The 11,307-nt window shown below is 39.3% G+C and overlaps 1 pseudogene; it reads right to left on the bottom strand.

Annotated features, from left to right (window-relative positions):
- Positions 1-7,019: 7,019 nt before the first annotated feature.
- Positions 7,020-10,272, bottom strand: LOC107028204 (annotated as a pseudogene).
- Positions 10,273-11,307: the final 1,035 nt, after the last annotated feature.

Below are 11,307 nucleotides of genomic sequence, written 5' to 3'. Positions count from 1 at the left end.
TTCGACGGTTCGTCCTTCACAATTCATTGACGCTGTCAAAACCATTGTTTCTGATTTTCTAAAAAATATTCGAAGTGCCCGTCGACGGACCCCACTAACGGATCATCGTCCCTTCGACGGTCCGTCCTGTACAACCGTCGGCTGTCATAACCTTTGTTTCTGATTGTCTAAAAAAATATTCTAAGTGTCCGTCGATGGACCTCACTGACGGACCGTCGTCCCTTCAACAGTTCGTCCTGCACAATCGTCGACGCTGTCAGAACCTTTGTTTATGATTTTCTAAAAAAATATTCTAAGTGTACGTCGACAGACCCCACTGACAGACAATCGTCTCTTCTATGGTTCATCGTGCGAAACCGTCGACACTATCAGAATCTTTGCTTCTGATGTTTTCAAAAATTCTTCTAAGTGTACCTCGATGGACCCCCATGACGGACCGTCGATAATTCCATCAGGCAGTGAGTGTTGCACTGCCATTCCATTCTCTGTTATACTCTTGTGTTTGATGCTTTTCAATGTGTTACAGGCTTCTAGTGGTACTAATAACTTCTCTTTGCAGGTACATATGGTACCCAAGCAAGACCGTGTCTACTCGAGAGGGCGTTCTAAGTCTATCGCCCCATCGAACCGGATGGTCATAGGCTCAGACGATGAGCGTGACCTAGAGTACGCGCCACGAGGCACCCTCACTCCTACCCCTACTGCCCTCACCACCAGAGCCATGCCCACGAAGGTGGCACCCGGCGGAGTCACTGCCTCCCAGTCTAAAGAGGAGCGCATACTGATCGACAAACCTTCTGGGTTGGCTGCACATTATGAGGGAGCGTCTGGCTCCAAGGAGGCTTTAGATTTTGAGGAAGCGTCCGGCTCTTTGAAGGTTTCCGGGTCTGAGGAGGCTTCCAGCTACTTCTGTCTAGTTTGCCTCTCTGATAAGGATGATAGTGCTGATTCTACTCCACCACCGCAAACCGATGTCCCCGTTTCGGTTGCTGATCAGCCCAACCTGTAGTGTGTCGAGGGTCAATATCAAGTATATGCTAATGCCAAGGTGCCTAACGACTCGAGCGGCGGGTTCTCACTGGGAGTCTTCCCACTATGACGGCCATCCATGTTATATTCACCAGACATCGGCTAGAGTGGACGGCTCGGAATATGGGCCTCTATAACGAAGAAATGGTGCGAGCGTTCTCCACCTCCTATGTGGCGACTCTCCGGTATCACTTGGACAGACGGGCCATCCCAGCCAAACATGCACCTCTGGAGTATGTCTGAGTCCGCGGCAAGCGGGTTGATATTTCTTTGCCGGCTGTTCACAGGTTTCTCTATGGCACGGACATTGATGCCACCAGGACCCCCCTCACCGCCGAGTTTGACTATTGGTGGAAGTTGATCAAGGACGGACGGTTTCAGTGTGAGCCGGATGTGAGAGATACCACCAAGCGGTGGATAGCACAAAACCTCTCAGTGGATGGTGAGTCTGTTGATTGCGTACTTGAGCCAAAGCGGAGCATTAAGAAGGAAAACCTCACCTTCACAGCTAAATTCTTAAGGCTACTAGTCCGACATTTCCTTTCACCCACTGCTGCTGATAACATTTTCACTTGGAATAGTGCAGCGCTGATGGCTGCCATGGTTGTGGGGTTCGAGGTGGACTTCGCGTGGCTGTTGGAGGCGGTGATGCATGAGAAGGCCTTTAAGGCCACTACTACTTACCCCTTCCCGTGCATAGTCTTTGAATTGTGCAGGTCTGCATGAGTGCCCGTGTGGCACATTAATGTGATCAAGACCCCGCCCGACACAGTAGATATTGGCCTCATTAGGGATGAGGCCAATGAGTTGTCTCCCTACAGAGGGCCACGTCCAGAGGTACACCCGCTCATTGAGAACCTGGCGGCCACGGTAGAGCAAGACCAAGTGGCTAATCCAGCTACATCCGAGCCTATCGACACCACCCTAGTTGATTCTATCCCGGGTTCTAGCACCATTCCGAGATCCTCCCGCTTGACTCCATCTACTACACTTGTCCCTCTTGCTAGGGTCCATAAATTAGAGGCCCAAATGGCCACACTTCTGCATCACATCCAGCCTTTGATGCAGAGGTCCATTGCTGAGGTAGAGGAGCAGATAGAGAGGAAGATTGCCCAGCATACTGAGCGGCAGATCATGGAGGTCCACAAGTGCTGGCATGCATTTGAGATGAGGGTTCTCGCCCGTGCAGACCCTACAGTGGATTTGACGACTCTCCAGGCTGTTGGGAGTCTGAGAGCAGAATTGGATACCATACTGGAGGCTCGGGTGCCTAAGTCTTAGGCCCCTTCTGCAAAGCTTGTTGAGGACACGGTGTTGGCTGCCCTGTTCTCCACCACCATTGTGCCACCACCTCAACCATGAGATCGTGCCAAGAGGCACCGTGTTAGAGATGAGGATGAGTCTCGAGCACGGAAGAAAGAGCTAATGAGTTAGAGGCGGCGAGGAGAGCCTCGCTGATTGATGAGGAGGCCCAGTTGAGGGTTCTAGAAGTGGCTGCTAGGGCATCTAGCTCCAGAATTGTTGAGGCTGAGAGGATCACTACTGATGGTAGTGTTTTTGCTGAGGACACCACTGATGGTGTCCCTACTAAAGAGGGAGCGGGTTCCGGGAAACCGGACCCGTCGGCATATTGATCGTCAGAGCTTTGCGCCTCAGGTTTGCTTCACCTATCACCCTATTTATATACTGTTATCCATTAGGGACAATTGCATGTCTTTTTGTTGGGTGTGGGGTAAATGAAAAGTGAGTGCTATGGTGAAGTCTGAGTATCCAAACTCACGATCCTCTCTTGGGGTTTTCTTTCCTGTGTTCTTTTTCCCCAAGAGACTGGTTATTTTATTGTTGAATCGGCATGTTGGTATCTTTTGTAGATAGTATAGAAATGGAACCTTAAGCGTGATGGCTAAACAAAATGATATCCTAATTTAAAGAAAATGTTGCATAACTAGGCATAGTAACTGATGAATGTGTGGCTCTAAGCATGACATAGAGATACATCACGGCAAGACCCTAAATCTAAAACTAAAACTAGGTTTTTGATAATCTTGTTGAGTAAGGAGATGTCAAGTGAGTGTGAGGAAAATTTGAATAGTCCACCATTGGTACTGATCTAGAATTTACCTAGTTAATCCTGCTAAAAGTAAGCTGTGATAGACAATTAGGAAAGGATCAGAGGCCCTTGTTCAAGATAGCCAATCTTTAGCCTAGATAACACAAAACTGAATGAAATTAATCCCTTCTTGATCCAAATGATTTGGGAACAAAATAGACCTTTCTTTTTAACCCCAACTGATATTTTCTGGGAACAATGTGTTGGCCGTGGTCCCTCCTTGGACATGTGCACCTCAGCTTATGCCAAAAGCATAGGTTGAGAGTGGCTAATGTAGAAAACAACCTTGTCGTGGCCCTGACCCAACCTTGGGTATTGTGTACCTTGACTCAAGGCAAAACCATAAGTTGAGGGTGGATAGTTGAGGAATGCTCCGGAATGTGGTGTTGAAAGAATAAAGAAAGATAAAGAACAAAATAAAAGTGACTCAAGAAAAGTTGAAAGCAAAGTGAATTTTTTTTAAAAAAAAATCACTTACACAAAAGGAGAAAGAATGGAGAAAAGTAAGGCGAAAGAATATAAAAAAATTAAGAAATAGGGCGGAATTAAATGATGAAATGGTAGAACGCTTAGCCGTTATGTGAAGGAGGGCAATAAGTCACTAAAATACATCCAAATGTACCCTCCCTGACCCTGAGCCTAAGTTACAAGCTAAGGAAGTTCTATCGTGATCCTAAGAGTCTATTATGGTGAACTTAAAGTAGTGAAAATAAGGGCAAGCCTATGGCAACAAGTATAAATTAGGTTTGAAGTTATTCTGAGAGCGAGTGTTGAAAAAAATAATCCTTATACTCAAACAAAAATAATTTTGTGAAAAATGAGGATGTTGTTTTGAAGTGAGGACACTAGTTGCAATACCGGAATATTGGTACCTTGGTGAGATATCAAAGAGGATAGGTGTCGGTGTGTGGTGAGTCTGTGTCATGGTCTGATCCACAGGAGCGAGCCTATTGGTGATAGCATGCCTAAACATGATTAACATAATTGGGATTGATAGATAGAGATTGCGAAAGCTAAAATAAGGATACTTTTGTACAAAGGTTTTATGGTGAGTCATAGTGCGAATTTAAGTTGAGGGTGTTGATGTACCCTTGTGTCACGGTACTTCCAATGGTTTTTCCTTAAGTTAAATGTGTGTCTAAGGCCTTTTTGTAGTAGTTTTGATGTATTTTTCTCTTTGTTTGCAGGAAAACTATCCAGAATGAAATTGCGGACAAACTGTGCTGAAATTATAGAAGTGATGACCTACGGAGCCATCGACGTTCCGTCGATCCCTCGACTATCCATAGGTGGAAACCGTCGTTTGAAGAAAATGCTGCTGAAGGAAGATCGGGGAATTCTGACCAAGTGTGGGGTTACAGATGCTATCGACGGACCGTCATCTCCACGACGGACCGTCCTACACATCCATCATAGCTAACAGAAAGTAGCCCCAGTAGCCGTCTTTAAAAGATTCTAATTGTGGAGAAACGGAAGCTATCGAAGGACCGTCGTGCACTCAACGAACCGCCATTCTGGTTAGTCGATGGTAACAGTGAGTTGGAGAAGAAAGCAGCTAAAAAAGATTCTAAGTATGGAACGACGGGAGGCCTCAACAGTCCGTCGTGGCCTCGACGGTCCGTCGGTCCGATCGTCGACTCAGACGCGTTTTTAGGCAGATACCTTAAATAGATTTCCTTTTTATGTTAGGACTTCTTTATTATAAATACTTGCAAAAACCTTGTTTTTGGGGTTAGACTCTTGGTTGTTTATTTGATTTGTAATATTGGTTGTTGTATATTGGGTTTTGGAAAATACTTTATTTTTCTAGAAACGTTTATTGCATTATTTTCCCGAATTCAAGTGATTTTCTGGATTTTCTTCAATCTCATCAAAGTAAGTACATGAATTCTTGTCTAATCAATATGAATTGTATAATTATGAACATGGGTAACTAAATCCATAACTAGGGTTGTGGGAACCATGGGTATTTATAAGGTAAAAACTAGCTAAAATAACAATTCTAGAATAGTGTCTTGCATGTATTGATAAATCTTTCTTTTAGAAGTCTTTTTAACGAGTGCACGCGTTAGAACTCGGGTTGTTGCTACTTTCCGGACCAAGGATCTAGACAATAAGAAAAGAATCATCAATGTAGATTTAGTATACACTATCTAATATGCTAGTATCGATTGGTGCGAAGTAAAAACTAATCCATACATCAATTATGACGCTTAATATGAGGTAAAGGTAAGGTTTTGTAAAGTATACACACTTAGTCGGACGAAGGTGCGTAGTGAAATTCCCTAGTTGCCGAACAAAGGAATTAGGGATACATAACTTACCACTTTGCATGAAAAATACTAGGAAAGGATTGTTATAGCTAGAGTTACCGTGTTATGAACCTGTGGGGAACACTTATGCCCTAGTTACTCTCATCACTTGGTAAATAACAAATATTCATACTTGCTACTTGTTTACTTAGAAATATTTAATTCCTTTTGTTATTTAAAACCCCCCTTTTATTACATGTTTTCGTAAAGGACTTAACTAAATAGAAGTAATTGTAGCTTAAAGTTAAGTCTAAACAATTTTCCTCGTGGGATCGACCCGATCCTCATAGTTGGGTTCTTTACTTGATACGACCCCTTATACTTCTTTTGGAGAAGTAAATTTGAGCATATCATATGGTCCGAACAACTTAAAGATACTTTAGTAATTACCCTATGCTACTTAATTAATCAATTTAGAAGCTTAATTAATTAATTTAAAATGGCAAAACCGAAATCACAAAGCAATTTCAAGATTTCGGTTAAGACAAGAAAAAGACAACCTAATACCTAACCTAGGATGGTTCAAAGGGTTAGTTATGGTTATAACGAATTAAGGGTACTTTAGTAATTACCCTAGGTCACTTAATTAATAAAATTAACCATTCAATTAATTAAATTAAAGGGGTCAAACAAAAATTCTTACACTAACCTCGTATAACTCAAGAAACATCCTAATACTTAACTTAGGATGGTCCAAAAGGGTTAGTTATAGTTCCAATGAGTTAGGGGTACTTTAGTAATTACCCTAGGTCTCTTATTTAATTAAATTAGACATTTAATTAATTAATTTAAAGGGGAAAAACGAAATTCTTAGGAAAAATTTTAGATTTGACTAAGCGTTGTGTTTTCCTAATTCTAGTCAATCTACGAGGGCCTTTTTAGTAATTTATTTATTTATTTATTTAATTAACCTATTTAACCTTAGTTTAATGAAACTACAACATTTTATGTCTACAACCACCCTAGAAAAGTGTGGCCTAAACTATGAAAAAGTGTGGCCTTTGATAAAAGGCCACACTTTTTGACTTTGAGCCACACTTTTTCAGGGGTGGCTGAAAGTCCCATAACGCTTTTGCAGCTACGCTTAAAAGTGTTGCCTTATCAGCTACACTTTTAAGCGTAGCCTTAATGACAAAAAGACCACGCTTTTCAGCTACGCTTAAAAGTGTGGCCTTAGCAGCGATACTTTCAAGCGTAGCCTAATAGGCAAAAAGGCCACACTTTGCAACTACGCTTAAAAGTGTTGCCTCAGCTGCTACACTTTTAAGCGTGGCCTTTTCTACCATATTGCCCACAATTATGAAGTGTGTTTGCCTTTTATATCCAATGTATGACAACACTTTGAAGTGTAGTCTTTTACCATATGCATACACAATTTATATGCCACAATTTCTAAGTAAAATACACCAATATTGTTTTGCAATAAATAATCTCAAGCATTAAATTAGCTAATAAGAATTCAAATTTATTGATTTTCCATAAACTTCAAAACATAATATTTATTGTGTACATACACGTATTTATAAAGCAATATTCTAAATGTGTACACAATAGTTCAAAAAGTACTCTTACTATAGTTCAATATATTACACCAATGAATATATTCACAAAATCAAACATAATGTATTCAAACTTCCACAATAGTTCAAAGACTCTTCACCATCCACTTAAATGAGATCAATTGACTTGTCGTGACCCTTCAAGTTTGATCACCTCCATTTCCCTACAAATTTGAAATGTGCAACAAAATCAGATTGCAAAAGTTACTAAGGAGGCAAGAAGTTCCAGATCAGTTCCAGATTGCAGCAGTTCCTGATAAATGATTGCCGACTCCGTATTTTTTAGTTCACTTTACAAATTCTATAATAACAGTTCATGATAGTATCACTAGTGATGCAAGCAAATTTAATAGCAAAAGCAGAAGAAACAACTAATCAAAGACTTACTCTAGAAGAAGTGAAATGTTCCTTTAAAGAAGTATAATGGCCCCTTAGTCCACTGAGATTTTCAACCACTGCAGCTTTCTCTTTCTCTACGCGCTTCAGTGTTTAATTGACTGTACCAAGGTCTTTCTGGAGCCTACTAGTGTTATAATCCTATATTTTTTGTTGTACTCTTGTAACCCCTTGTATGTATTACTTAGTGACTGGATCTGCAGATATTAGGATTTTTAACCTATGTTCTTACCAATGGATTCAAAACTGTAATGAAGCCAAACCAATATACCTGAGATTCTTTCTTACCTTCTGATTTGCACTTGCAATGTCTAGTTGAGCTCTTTCGAGCTCTTCTGAAAGGGAAACTTGTAGTTTCTCTGCTGTATCTCTGGCATGCTTCTCTCTCTTATAAGAATCCACTGCTTTGTGATGAACAAATTCAAGTTGCTATTATACTTCTTTTGGACAATTAAAACCAAACTTAAGATTGCAGATTACAGTTCAAGTTTCATATTATTTCCAAATTGCATATCACATATCACAGTTCCAAATTAATTCAAGAGACAACACCTAGTTATTAACAAGTTGTGCTCAATTTTCTTACCATGAAGTGATAACATTTTATTATGACGTAAAATAACTCAAAAATGGTACCAAAAGAAGAATAGACATTCATAACAATATATTTAATTGTTTGACATCATACAACTATCAAAACTAGTAATTTACATTGATATAATAGAATAACACAAAGTTAGGGTACTCAGTAATTCAAGTCATATCTTCAACTTTTAAAGGCGTATGGAACTAAGTAAATAAAATAAATTAACAGCAATAGAGTTATTGGATCACATACCATTGCTCGGTTCCATGAGTTATGAGCACTAAATTGAGCAAAAACAATATCACCCTTCTTTGAACAAGTTCTTTCGACCTGCGTTTGCGCCCTCTCAATAGCGCAAACTTTCCTTCTCTTTGAAAAAGAACAAATGCAATAATGTGTACATCATAGCATATAGCCAGAGGCATACATTACGGCAAGCATTCAACCAGTTTTACCAGCAAAACTACACAAGAAGTATCAGATAACCTCCCCCCCCCCCACACAAACCTTAAGGACTATGAATGTTATCACTACCCACTATTTTCAGAAAAATCGTTTATGACATATCATTACATGTTCTACTGATCGAATTGACTTATTTCTAAAATGCACCTGTAATATGCTCCTTCCTCTGTCTATATTGCACAAAAAATCAGTTTTGACAGAAAATCAAAAGCTGAAAACAACACTACCTGATCTTACTACAGTTAGTTGGCAGGGAAAAGATGAACACTAATGCCATAACTTGAGTTTATCCTGGATGGATATTAACCAACAAGTCCATACTTCAGAATGCTTGCAATCATTTCTTTTAGAAGAAAGAAGCGAAGCAAAACTAAAAAGCAACATATGTATGACACCCGAAACACTAATCCAATAAGAAAAGCACAAATTTCCTATATGAAGTCACTAAACATATGTAATAGGGATGAGAAGTTTCCTATAAAAAATTATTATAATGAACTTATGGGTATCATGAAATGTAAGTAAATGTATATGTGAAGACATGCTACACCTTATAACATTCATATGACTACTTGAGGGATTAAGAAACCAAATCAGTAAAGACACTTCAGAGAGGTTCTGCAACATCAACAGAAAAGTCACATTCAATTCAAATAGTACTAAACATAGATATAGGTACAGTAGTTAGCTTTACATGTGACTCTTCTATGTCCAAAATGAGACAATCATGGTGAATAACCGAAATATAAACAGAATTTTGTGAGATGGGGTCCGAGATAATCACCCTCCAAGATCACGAATGCTTGGATTCCTTCTCCACCTCCGCATACCTTGCTCCAACCATGATGAAACACACCACACTGTATTTCTCAATTCTTGACATATTCTCATTCATAAAGATTGGATTTTCTCCGGGCACATACTTATAATCCGCCATCTTCTGATGAGAGAGGTAAACCTTGTCTATGGGGCCACATTACAAAAAGACAGCATGCTTCAAGATCTTGTCATCAACCCCATTCAAGATCTCTCCACGGAATATCTTGAAGGTAACACAACTTAATTCCACAGGAAAAAGCACATCAATTCACCAGTGTGTTCTTGAACTTTTCCTTTCCCAATCCTCTCCAATGTAGTTAGATCCATAAAGTAACCAAGATATTTTGAGGCCTTCTTGGCAGCAAAGTCATCCATGAGGCGAATAACAATTGCCTTCTGAAGCATTAAGCCCTCCACATCAAGGTTCTCCACAGGGATTATAACATTCTACGACAACTGAGATTTCAAAAAATTGTAAAGGACATGTCACAAATCAAAATACAGTGGGTTTTAACAAGGGAAATATGAGGACACCATGCAGTCACAACAATTCTAATATGGAAGTTGAAGAAAAGTTTAGAATTTTATATGCCACCACCACAAGAAATGCTGTGCACATCTACTGAAATTTATAAATCAGGAGAAGATTTCTAATCCCCACAAACACTGTTGAGGTTCAAAAGGTACTGGGTATGGAACTACAAGAGACAGAATGGTACAAGGATTTGGACGTGGTGTTCTTAGTTAGCAGGATTAGTCATCATCCCTCGTATAAGTTGTAGATATTGACTTGAAACCTCACAGGCAAACATAGGAGACTACACGAGCGCACTTCTCTGAGATAAGACTTAATCAGCTCATACGAGAATATAACAATCAGGCTGTTGCAACATCATCATTAATAAGATAATACAAAACCCCATCACAGAAGAGAAAAACTCTATTAAGAGCATTTACACAGATTTGAAACTCTTCCAACTCTGCTAAACCGACCATTGGCGTTAGAATGGTGAAATAGAGTTTCCAACTAACAAAGAAAGAATTTTTCAAATCATCAAATGGTTTTAGAAGCCAACTGCAGGTAAGTGTCTATACCCAGCATGAGTTGGTAACAACAACAACAACATACCCTTTGTAATTCCACAAGTGGGGTTTGAGAAGGGTAGTGTGCACCTAGACCTTACCCAAGGTAGAGAGGTTGTTTCCGATAGACCTCGGCTCAAGTAAAAACATAACACCCAACACAAATTGGTGTCTTAAGAAAAGAGGGGGGTAAAACCCTTTTAGAACCAACCAAATTATACTTACAAATTACATCATTAAGTAGATAAAACTTAAATTCGTAATGAATAATAAACATATCCATCCTCCTCCTAGGTTTTGGGCAACATGTGAAAATCAACCTACCAAATGCCCCATATTTCAATCAGCTTTCGTTACGAGAGATAATATTGAAAAATGCAGAGGCATTTCATGGAGACAATTACAGTTATATAAGATTAAACTTAGATAAGAAAAAGGAAACACTGAATGACCTAAGACAATACGATGAGAAGCGAATAACAGGTATTAAAGAAATCTTCAACTCAGTTCTTCGATCTTCAGCTTAATTCTCCATCATCAGCTCAACTCTTCAATTAGGCCTTCGTCTTCAGCTCAATAAAGGTGGAGAAGGAGTAAACCGTCTTCTGGAGAAAAGAGTAAAGTGTTATGGACCCTGAAGAAGAAAAAGGTTTTATCAATTATTAATGTTTTATTAATTAGTTTTTTCTTTGCCAATAAAAATGGGAGGGAGAGTTAAAAATGTTGGAGGGAATATTATATTTTAGTGAAAATTTTAAGGTCACACTTTTAATGTGTTTTTTTACAATTAAAACAAAGCACACTTTATAAGTGTGGCCATATATGTAAATTATTGTAGCCATTTATTTTATATTTTAACAAAACTTATAAAGTGTATCTTATACCATTAAAGAGTGAACTTTTGAAGTGTTGCCAAAATTATCGTAGCTAAAATTTAAAAGTTTTGGT

Source organism: Solanum pennellii, chromosome 8 (genome assembly GCF_001406875.1).
Source record: "Solanum pennellii chromosome 8, SPENNV200".
NCBI lineage: Eukaryota > Viridiplantae > Streptophyta > Magnoliopsida > Solanales > Solanaceae > Solanum > Solanum pennellii.
Note: the sequence above shows the minus strand (reverse complement) of the source record. Positions and strands in the feature narration are given on the sequence as shown.